The following is an 11,396-nucleotide window of genomic DNA, read 5'->3' on the forward strand; positions in this document are numbered from 1 at the left end:
ACACACACACACAAATAAATACACACACACACACACACACACACAAATAAATACACACACACACACAAATAAATACACACACACACACACACACACACAAATAAATACACACACAAATACTGGGAGTACAATAAAGACCCTTGCTGCTTTTATAACCAAAGACTGTGTGTCACTTTGGGAGCATCTACCCTGGGACCAGGGATACTCTTCTGTACGGGTCCTCTCCCATATCCCTGGGAGTATAGAAGATGGAGGCGCTGCACCACCACTAGAAAATAATGGAGGCTACTACCCCAGAAGCCTGGTCCTGTTTCCCCCATAACATCGCGGGAAGCTCAGGCACTCCTGTTCCACACAGGTATGCACCACCGACACGCATGTAATCCGCCCTCACGCACCCTAGATACAGCAGATGAGTCTAGGGGGGGGGGGAAAGATGGGTTATATATATATATATATATATATATATAGGCTATCTTCACGGAGGCCACGCCAAGCAGTGACTGCGGCCTGCTGGCTGCAGACGGATCCACTCAAGGTATAGACGGTAAGGTGCATGGTGATATTATCCACGCCGGAATTCACCCCACACGTAGGAGGACATCACGTCGGATCAGGCGGATCCAATCCAGCTATACTGCGGCCCCCGTGGGCTGGAGCCCCAGGCAGGTACCTTTAGTAGTGCACTAACACTTCAAGGGATAGCGCTATCTCCAACACATTGGGTGAGTTTGGACATAAGGGACATCAGGGAATTGGTGCCCAGCAGCCATGTACTTTGGAGGAGGGAATACCTATGTTGATGTGTGCACCAAGTGAAGTTCCATGTATATGGTTATATGCATTATGCTGTGTGGTACAGGGTGTGAAGGTAGAAGAGATTATGTGAATATATGTTTATCCGTTATTCCGAGTGTTATATAACTCAGCCCAGTAAATAGATATTGTCCAGTAAAGATGGCGCCTGTATCCGGGACCGCACCCTGAGAGCATCCTGGAAGGAAGAAATCCGGCTGATGCAAGATGTACAAACAACTGACTTATCAGCCCGAGTCTCTCATGAGCTGATCACGCACCCATGCACGAAGGAATGTACACGCCTCGGGGAATAATGTACACCAATGTGAGACGAAAGTGTGTCCTGGATCAAGATATAAACGGCTTAAGCCCAACCCCCACCTCGCCCCATTGTGTGATATATAAAATGTGTGTGCTGAACAATAAAGCAGTTCCTGTGTTACCCCCGGGGATAACGCATGTACTGAGATTGAAGCTGAACCTTGTGTCAGAGTCTTTCTTAGTGAGCTAGCGCATGCATGATTGAATTTGGAGCAAGTGACTGAAGAGAGAGAGAGACCCTGATATAGTGAGATTCACGACCTCATTATTTGGCGCCCAACGTGGAAGGGGGGAGCAGCGTGACTCCGGCTCACCACGAGAGACTGACCTGTCGCTGATTTTGCTGCAGAGACCGTGACACACCGAACCGAGGACTGATCACCCTCATTGTCAAGGTAAGCTCTTGCATACAATTTGTGTGTTATCTTGCCTATGATAAGTCGGTGGGTTGCTGCCTAGGTAGTATAATCTGTTTAGGTCTTTCACTCACGTTGATGTGATACAACGGTGTGATCTTTAGAGTCGCGCTCTGTTTAGAACTGTTAAAAATATCATACTCTTCAGTTGCTTGTGGTCACCTATAAGTTGCTAAATTGTACGAATGTTTACATGTTATATATGCTAGTCAGTGCCGCAAGTGGGAGCCCGAAGTTGAGAGGGATTTTTGTCGGCTGACTGGAGGTCGTATATGTAGGTGTATTAATGCATTAGTGTTGGGAACTTAAGACACCGAGTGGGTATTAATGGGAAATAGATTGCGGGTTGTCTGATTGATTTTCTGAATAGTAATTGCAAAATCCCTGAATGAAAGTGCAGGCTGTCAGCCCAGTACAGAGGGAACAGGACAGGCACTGATGATCTGGGGGCGGTAACCTGATAGTGGTTCCCTCGGGTGAAGTAGTACTCTGTCTCCGGTACCGGGTGTCTGGGGTCAGGGACCCAACGTCTGAGGGCGGTAACCAAACAGTGGTTCCCTCGAGACGGTGACACAGGACCGGCCACGAGATATTAGTGGGACGAACAGAGAATTCAGAGATGTTGCACTTATTTAAGAAAAAACATGTGTTGCCCACAGGGGCACAGACAGCACTAGATTTAGTCCGCACTCGAGAAGGAAAGAAATATACCAAACATGCTACTAATCTATATAAACTGGCTGGAGTCCCGCCTACGGGAAGATTACAACCCAGCATATGGTCTAAAATGATAACCGAATCCCGGGGAACGCTGGAAGACAAAGGTCTTTTAGAGGTAGCACAGGCTCATCTCCGAGTAGCGGGAAAATTGTGTGATGAAGGTTATGAAGAAGTACGGGGGGAGGGTGGAGCAGAAAATACTGATCCCCTATATGGATATATGAAGCCTGTTAAAGCTGAGGAAACCCCATATCCGCCGCCATACCAAGATGGCGCCCGCCCTAGTCCAAAGGGGTGGGTCTGTCACCATTGTGGTATGCAAAATCCAGAATGGCGGAGTTTCTGCTATAATTGTGGTGTGCCCCGTCCCGGCCCACCGCCCATCTCATCCGAGAAGTCCGCCCCTTCCGCTCCCGCCCAGACGCCCCCTCCCGCCCCTCTATATCCTATCCTCACCCCTTCCGGTTCCTTTTACCAAGGCCCGGATACAGGAAAAGGGTATGGTGGCACGCAAGGCCTTAAGCCTGCTGGCACGCAAGGCCCTATTGGCAGTGGAACGCAGGAGGTTATGTCCGCCCTACAAGTGCTTTTCCCTGTGTTTGGCCTTCGGGAACTCCTCGAGACCCCGGAAGCTCAAGCTTTAATGAATTCACGCCGACACGCGATAGATCCGAAGGAAGGACCCGAATCCTCAAATGAGGCGGAATTCGATGACCCAATTCCACCCGCACCCCCACTTGCTTCCCGACCAATGTGCCCACCGACCTCCACGCCGAAGGCCCCGCCCTTCCCCAAACCCCCGATTGCCCCGAAACCACGGCCGATTAATCCCCAGGCCTTGGCCTTAGAACAATGGTTCCCGGCTCTCTTTAAGCCATATCGCACCCCACAAGGCACTCAAGTCACTATCAGTGTAGGAATTGGGGACATAACCACGGCAGTAGTAGATGTAATTGTCAACCCTGCCAACACGAACCTACAACATAAGGGTGGGTTGGCCAGAATTATTTCTCAAGCAGCAGGGCCCTCAGTTCAGCGAGATTGCAACACGATTATTGCTAATGCGGGCCCCATACCAACGGGAGAAATCGCAATTACCGGGCCCGGCAACTTACCTGTAGGTCGGATAATACATTCAGTGGGCCCCCAATATGACCCCGATTTCCCTGAGTTATGTGGATCCCAATTAAGGTCTGTTATATGGAACACCTTAAGGCATTTATCAGAACCGGCCTGTGTTCAGCGCGGAATTATTTCCGTGGCTTTCCCTTTGGTGTCCACTGGATTATTTAGATACCCATTAGAACCGGCGGTGGACATAATTATAGCCACTATACGAGATTTTATAACCACACAGGAAACACAGCTCACCGAAGTCAGGGTAGTTACCGACAAACCGGAACGAATGCCGGCACTTCTGGCAGCTATGAACTCTAGAAGCCCACCTCACGAGATTGTGCCCTCGGCAATTCCCCCTCACCCCCAGATGTACCATGCCCAGGGGAAATCAGGAATAAAGCCAGAACAGTCTGCGGAGGGTCAACACACCGCTATGACAGACAATACACCGCGTAATGTCCCCAAGCTTGGTCTTCAGTATGTTACGTTCACCCCTACACAAGTTTCCACTCTGGTGTCTGGTCTACCTGACCCGGAGAAACAACCTATGCCGTTCTACAGACGAATGTGCCAGATACAGAAAACCTACGGATGTACCTGGCAGGATCTACAATCTCTCACGGAGATTAAATGCACCGACAGTTTCCTGCCACTAATGGCCCCGGCATTCGACCAAAGTCAGTCACAACCTATTGATACATACTCCTCGGGACTCACTTATTGTCAACAACTCAAACTCTGGGCCCAGGAAGCACTCACAGAGTTACAGGGCTCACTCCAAGAGATCACACAACAAACGGATGAATCAGTGGAACAATACGGCTCCAGGATCAGAATACTGTTCGAAGATCTTGGCTTTGCCACTCAAGCCAAGGCTCACCGTATGATCCTGACTAAGGCTTTCGTAGATGGACTCAATGAACAGCTGAAAGACAAAATTATGTCAATACGCCCAGATTGTATTGGGGGAACATTACAAGACGCTATATTAGTAGCTAAAGGGTTTGCCCGGTCACACGCAAAGGAACTGAAAGACAAAGGAAAAAAGAAAGCACTTGCTCTAATGATGCAAGAAAATGAATGCGCAGATGCGGTTTTATGTCCATCTCTTACTACCTCGCCTCCCGCACCTGCTCCTTTCCCTCCACCGTCCGCCCCCGCCCCTTTCCAACCACCCAGTAATAATCCATACCCGCCCCCTCCTTTCCCTCCTTACCCACAGCCATACCCCTACCCTGCCCCTGCCCCGGCCTACGCACCTTTCTATCCACAACCCACCCCCCAACAAGGATACTACCCAAATAATGGGCCTCGGCAAGACAGGAGACAAAACGGAGGAGGCCGCAGCCAAGGCGGACCAACTTGCTGGAACTGTGGAATAGTTGGACATGTCAGGAGAGAATGCAGGAAGCCCAGACCAGACCAACTACCTGAGGGACCTCCACCCCGGTCCTGAAAGGGGGGACAACCTGGGACCGCCATGGCAGCAGTGGGGCAAACTGCTGTTTGTGGGAAAGTCACTCTCACAGTAGCAGAGGTCCCTATGGATTTCCTGGTGGACTCAGGGGCGTCCACGTCTGTTATATCCAAAAAATTGCTCCCCCCCACTATAGAACTTTCCGATGATTGGATGACATCAATGGGGGTAGAGGGAAAGCCGCAAAACAGCCGCCTTACTGTTCCTGTACCTCTCGGACCGTTCTCAGAAGTCGCTGCTAGATTTCTGGTATCGAACACCTGCCCTCTAAATCTATTAGGGTCCGATATTTTACAAAGACTAAGGGCAAATATTCTATATGATGAGTGCGGCATGCAACTTATTCTCCATCGCCCGGAAGGGGGAGACACCCCCCCCGATATCTGCATCATCCGAGCTTTACCGCTGATGCTGTTACAGGAACAATCCAACCCAAATACTGGTTCTCCTAGCCATATTGAATCTCAAGTTCCTTCCAGTTTATGGTCTGTAGGACCTGAGGATGTGGGGCTTCTTCCCGTTCCCCCAGTGGTTGTACAGATGAAATCTGGAGTCCCTTACCCAAGAATCCCGCAATACCCTCTCAAAGCTGCACAGGAAGCCAGTTTGAAGATACAAATTCATGCATATTTGGAGAAAGGGGTGCTCAGGTATTGCACTTCACCTTGCAATACTCCTCTGTTTCCTGTCAAGAAGAAAAGTGTCAAAGGCCAACCTGATAAATATCGATTGGTACAAGATCTGCGTGCTGTCAATGCAGCAACCATATTGGAAACCCCTGTTGTCCCCAATCCAAATACTCTTCTCAGCGGGGTCCCTCCCGAGGCCAGTCTCTTCACAGTTATAGACCTGGCCAATGCTTTTTTCAGTGTTCCCCTTCATGAGGACTCCCAATTTTTATTTTCTTTTACTTTCCAAGGAGCTCAACTGACATGGACAAGAATACCCCAAGGGGCCCAGAATAGCCCTAACCAGTTTTCCCAAGCTTTGAAACTCTCTCTTTCACCATGGGTGTTAGCTCACCCTGAAGCTACGCTACTCCAGTATGTTGATGACCTTCTGCTATGTGGCCCGATTGACGGCCAACAGATGGAATCACTCTCTATCTCTCTGCTGCAACATCTGTCCTCTATCCAATGCAAAGTCTCCAAGTCAAAACTCCAGTGGTGTCTCCCTAAAGTTGTTTTTCTGGGACATTGTATATCACAAGGAATCCGACATCTGACAGATGAAAGGAAACAAGCTATTGTATCTGTCTCGTATCCATCCTCCATCAGTCAACTGCAATCATTCCTTGGACTTATCACCTACTGTAGACAGTGGATACCTGACGCTTCCAGGCTTATGCAACCGCTGTATGATGCGCTGAAAACTGGTCCCAAGGAAGACGATGTGGCCGACCCAGTTGCCTATCAATTATATCGACACTGTTTCAATCTTCTGAAGGAGGCTATTTCAAGTGCACCAGCATTGGGCCTTCCAGACTACACCAAGCCATTCAATCTATATGTGTCCGAGCGAGACGGCCATGCTTCGGGAGTGCTTACGCAGTCCCATCGGGAGAAACAGCGCCCTGTCGGGTACTACTCCTGCAGACTGGATCCGGTTGCACGTACTTCTCCGAGTTGTCTCAAAGCCGCCCATTCTGCACAAGTACTGCTGGATAAAGTGGCGGATATCACTCTCGGACATGATGTTATTATTCAAGCTCCACATGACTTGGCTGCTGTTCTCTCGCTGACATTACCCCGACATCTCTCGCATCAACGTCATTTAAGACTTCAGTGCTCATTGCTTCTTCCGTCTTATGTTTCTTTTCAACGATGTACCACTATCAACCCAGCAACTCTTCTGCCACATATCCCAAAGGGGGGAGAGGAACCAATGGAAGAATTAAACACTTCTAGTCCACCAGTGTCCCCCCATGACTGTTTACTCACTTTACAGCAAGACACGTCAGAACCACAGAATATGTCTACTACTGCGATTCCAGGGGCTGATCTGGAACTCTGGACGGATGGCTCAAGGTATGCCGATGACAACGGCAGATTCCGTACCGGTTTTGCCGTCACCACGGAGAAAGAGATTCTCTACGCTGAAGCATTGCCACCAAGCAGGTCAGCCCAGGAAGCGGAATTGATTGCGTTACAAACAGCATTGGAGATGGCAGAAGGAAAAAGGGTGAATATAAGAACAGACTCACGATATGCTTTTGGCATTGCCCATGATTTTGGTACTATCTGGAGAAATAGAGGATTCATAACCTCCTCAGGAACACCGGTGAAGCATGCCACCCTTATCCAAGGACTTATGCATGCTATGGGACTACCTATCCAGGTAGCGGTTCTCAAGGTCAAGGCACATGGAAAAGTGGACAGCACGGAAACAAGAGGAAATCAATTAGCTGACCAAGCCGCCAAACAAGCTGCCTTGGGATCTGTGTCAGAGAGATGGCTAGCCATGGAAGACATGGAAGTAGCAATGGTAAGCACGCGGGCACAAGAAAAGAAACAACGGGAGGAAACAGAGGCACAAATCAAGGCTGAAGAGTTTCCCGAAATTAATACAGCACGACCTCCAGTTGTTAAACTACAACAGGAACAGGCAAAAGTATTATCAGAAGAAAAGAAGCAGTGGAGGAAAGATGGGGCGACCGTGGAAAAGAAAACTGGTCTGTGGAAAAAGGATAATGTATACTGTCTTCCAAGAAGAATGTATCCAGCCGTAGCAACATGGGCACATGGAGCCACACACCGAGGAAAGAATCAAGCCCTCGCATATGTAAGGAAGTTCTACTATGCTCCTGGGATCAGTACCACATTGGCCGCATACAACCGAGCCTGTCAGGTTTGTCAAACCTGTAATCCCAGCAGCACACAGACCGTACCCACCCAGCATTTAGCCAAACCCGACTACCCATGGCAGAGAATCCAAGTGGACCATATTCACATGCCCCCGGCCGGGGGATACGAGTATGTATTGGTAGTAGTGGATATGTTTTCAGGATGGCCCGAAGCTTACCCAGTCAAGAATATGACGGCAAAGGTGACAGCGAAGAAAATGCTTATCGAAATAGCATGCAGGTTTGGTATACCTGAAGTGATCGAAAGTGACCAAGGACCGGCGTTCACAGCCTCTATTTTTGGGGAACTATGGTTTATGTTGGGATCTCATCAAGGACTCCACACTCCCTATCACCCACAAAGTTCGGGAAAGGTGGAAAGGATGAACGGCACACTGAAAACCAAACTACTTAAAATGAGTCAAGATCACCCCCTCCCCTGGCCAGATCTATTGCCTATAGCGTTATATCATGTCAGACACACGCCCCAGGCCAAACATGGGCTTACCCCATATGAAGTCCTATTTGGGTCCCCTCCCAGAATACCAGAGATAGATAGTCAGGAATTACAAAAGGGTCAAGATAAAGTAGTACAATTTGTGATTTCGCTTGCTCGAGAATTGTCTAACTCTCGTTCTGTAGTATCTGCTTCTCTTCCAGAGTCCACAGGAGACACGGTACACCCCTTCCAACCTGGGGATAGCGTGTATCTGAAGAAACACGTGAGACCCGATTGTTTGGAGCCCAGATTTGAAGGTCCATATCGAGTTCTGCTGATCACACCTACGGCAGTGAAACTTGAAGGGAAAGGACCCTGGATCCACGCTTCTCACTGCAAAAAGTCTCCCATTGAAGCTCCATGATGCATATCCTTTTTATTATTACGCTAATTATTACTGCTGAAGCCGCCCCAATCACTTTCTGGGTAAACACCTCCATGCCCCTCCAGACATTCACAACTGATTTCTGTAAAATAGCGGAGTGTGGAACAACAAACTATATCTATGAATCAAGGTACATAAATATGCAGGCTATGTTATATCTTTGCGTCACTCAGCCGGAAAACGAATGGTGTTCCTCTTGGTCAAATGTAGGATGGAACACCGGAGATGATTGGGCATATAGGCCAAAGGGAGGGTTAAATAAGAAAGATAAGAATGGAAAATCTCTTCTTACCCGGTTAACCCTTACTAAGGGATCTTGGAATCCTACCAAATGCGAGAATAATGCTCAACCAGTTTGTTTGCCTTTCTATTTACAATTGGAAAATCCCTCAGAAGGAGATATGGGAAAATATGTGCTGGGTATGTACAGAGGTGCTCTCCACAACAAGATGGGGCAAATTGAGTTAAAAGATATCGCCAGTAGACCAGTATCACCAACTTCTCAACCCAGCCGTAAGGACAAACTGAATAACCAAATCCAAGAGGTATTACCTATTCCGGGCTTGACATGGGAAGATGTTTTCCAAATAGAGACCCGAACCGATGTCAGGAAAAATCTGTGGATAGAATGGGTAAAATATACAGTCAAAAGTTCAGGGCAAAATATTAGTTGCATAGCCTGTGCAGCTGCAAACGCCCATCTAGCCACAGTCCCTTTAATACTCCCGGGAAATGAAACAAAATGTCTAATTACTGTCCTGACAGGTGAGAATGCTACCAACTGCCCTAAGTTAATGCCTCTAGTGTCTCAAAGGACTAGTGTAAAGCCCCCAAGAGAGGTATTTATTCATGACGGAAACTATACTTGTTTCATAGCCACCAGTAATTCCGGAGTCAAACTAGGGAGATTTGCTCCTGGATTCTGTGTCTCTAATTCCTCGGTGCTTTCAGACAAACTACAAAACCACACTCTACATCTGCTGGATATATATTGGTTGTGTGGTAATGGTAGGCTCCGAAATATTCTACCCCCAATGTGGCAAGGACAGTGTGCATTGGTTAAGGTAGTTATGCCTTTTAGAGTGCTCCCATGGGAACCGGAAATACAGTATCTATCCGGGAAACCTCTCTCTCTGCTAAGGTCAAAAAGGAGTATTGAAACAACTCTACCAGGTGGTAATTATGTATATATAGATGCAATAGGGGTTCCAAGGGGGGTCCCTGATGCATTTAAGGCCCAAGACCAAATTCTAGCAGGATTAGCATCCATTTTTCCCCAGGTCCAAATCAATAAAAACGTTGACTGGATAAATTATCTGTATTATAACCAACAAAGGTTTATAAATTATAGCAGGGACGCTTTCCAAGGTATAATTGAGGAACTAGGGCCAAATACCCGAATGACTCTTCAGAATCGAATGGCCTTGGATATGCTTTTAGCAGAAAAAGGGGGGGTATGTTCAATGTTTGGAGAAGAATGTTGCACGTTTATCCCAGAAAACTCTGTTATAGATGGAAAGACGGTCAAAGCACTCAACCAGATCAGGGATCTAGCGGCAGAAGTTAAGAGGAATTCAGGGGTGGATACCAGCTGGGCCAACTGGCTGGCAGATTGGGCTGGAGGCTGGAAGTCAATTCTCACGACTATTGGATTGATTTTGTTATGTTTATTTGTCTTTGCTATCCTTGTGCTTTGCTGTGTCTTTCCTCTTTATCGGAAACTAATGTATAAAGTAGTCGGAGCAGAAACGATGATGAGTACAGGAAGTGATCTGGAATCATTTTTGCAAACTAAAGCTAAGCCGGATATGCCTACCCGAAGCCCCCCAAAGCAGAAATATATTATGCATAATTCTTTATTATAAGAACCAAGTTTCTGGGGAAAGAGACTCCTACGATGTTTACAGTCTTGATGGAAGGTATGAATATCTGTTAGAGATGTGTTGTGCCAGTAGTCAAGTGAAGAAATCCTTTCCCCATTCCCCGCATCGTAGGACAGCTTGTATCCCCTAGGGAGGGAACGAATAAATATAGATTCAAGGGGGGATTGTGAAGGTAGAAGAGATTATGTGAATATATGTTTATCCGTTATTCCGAGTGTTATATAACTCAGCCCAGTAAATAGATATTGTCCAGTAAAGATGGCGCCTGTATCCGGGACCGCACCCTGAGAGCATCCTGGAAGGAAGAAATCCGGCTGATGCAAGATGTACAAACAACTGACTTATCAGCCCGAGTCTCTCATGAGCTGATCACGCACCCATGCACGAAGGAATGTACACGCCTCGGGGAATAATGTACACCAATGTGAGACGAAAGTGTGTCCTGGATCAAGATATAAACGGCTTAAGCCCAACCCCCACCTCGCCCCATTGTGTGATATATAAAATGTGTGTGCTGAACAATAAAGCAGTTCCTGTGTTACCCCCGGGGATAACGCATGTACTGAGATTGAAGCTGAACCTTGTGTCAGAGTCTTTCTTAGTGAGCTAGCGCATGCATGATTGAATTTGGAGCAAGTGACTGAAGAGAGAGAGAGACCCTGATATAGTGAGATTCACGACCTCATTAAGGGTACCAAAGTTATTATTAGTTATAGTAAAACGGTTGCTAACCTATATTGTGTGCGTGTCTTACTATTACTGTGTTCCTGTAAGAGGACCATCCCACTCAGGTGGGAACCCTTACAGGTGGAGGTGCTGTGTTCGAATAACCAGGTAACCCCAGGCTCCCAGTGGCGGAGGTTCAGGCCTGCTGTGAGCCTATCAGGTAACGCACCACACCGGTAATACACGTGTATTATTACATATGGTCCCCAT

General features: G+C 47.6%; 1 long non-coding RNA gene across 1 annotated transcript; it reads left to right on the forward strand.

Moving 5' to 3' along the window:
- Nucleotides 1-868: 868 nt before the first annotated feature.
- On the forward strand, nucleotides 869-10,744 carry LOC142473353 (uncharacterized). The gene is made up of 2 exons (XR_012790053.1): nucleotides 869-1,514; nucleotides 8,336-10,744. It is a non-coding gene; the product is annotated as an uncharacterized LOC142473353 (long non-coding RNA).
- Nucleotides 10,745-11,396: the final 652 nt, after the last annotated feature.

Source organism: Ascaphus truei, assembly GCF_040206685.1.
Source record: "Ascaphus truei isolate aAscTru1 chromosome 3 unlocalized genomic scaffold, aAscTru1.hap1 SUPER_3_unloc_7, whole genome shotgun sequence".
Classification (NCBI taxonomy): domain Eukaryota; kingdom Metazoa; phylum Chordata; class Amphibia; order Anura; family Ascaphidae; genus Ascaphus; species Ascaphus truei.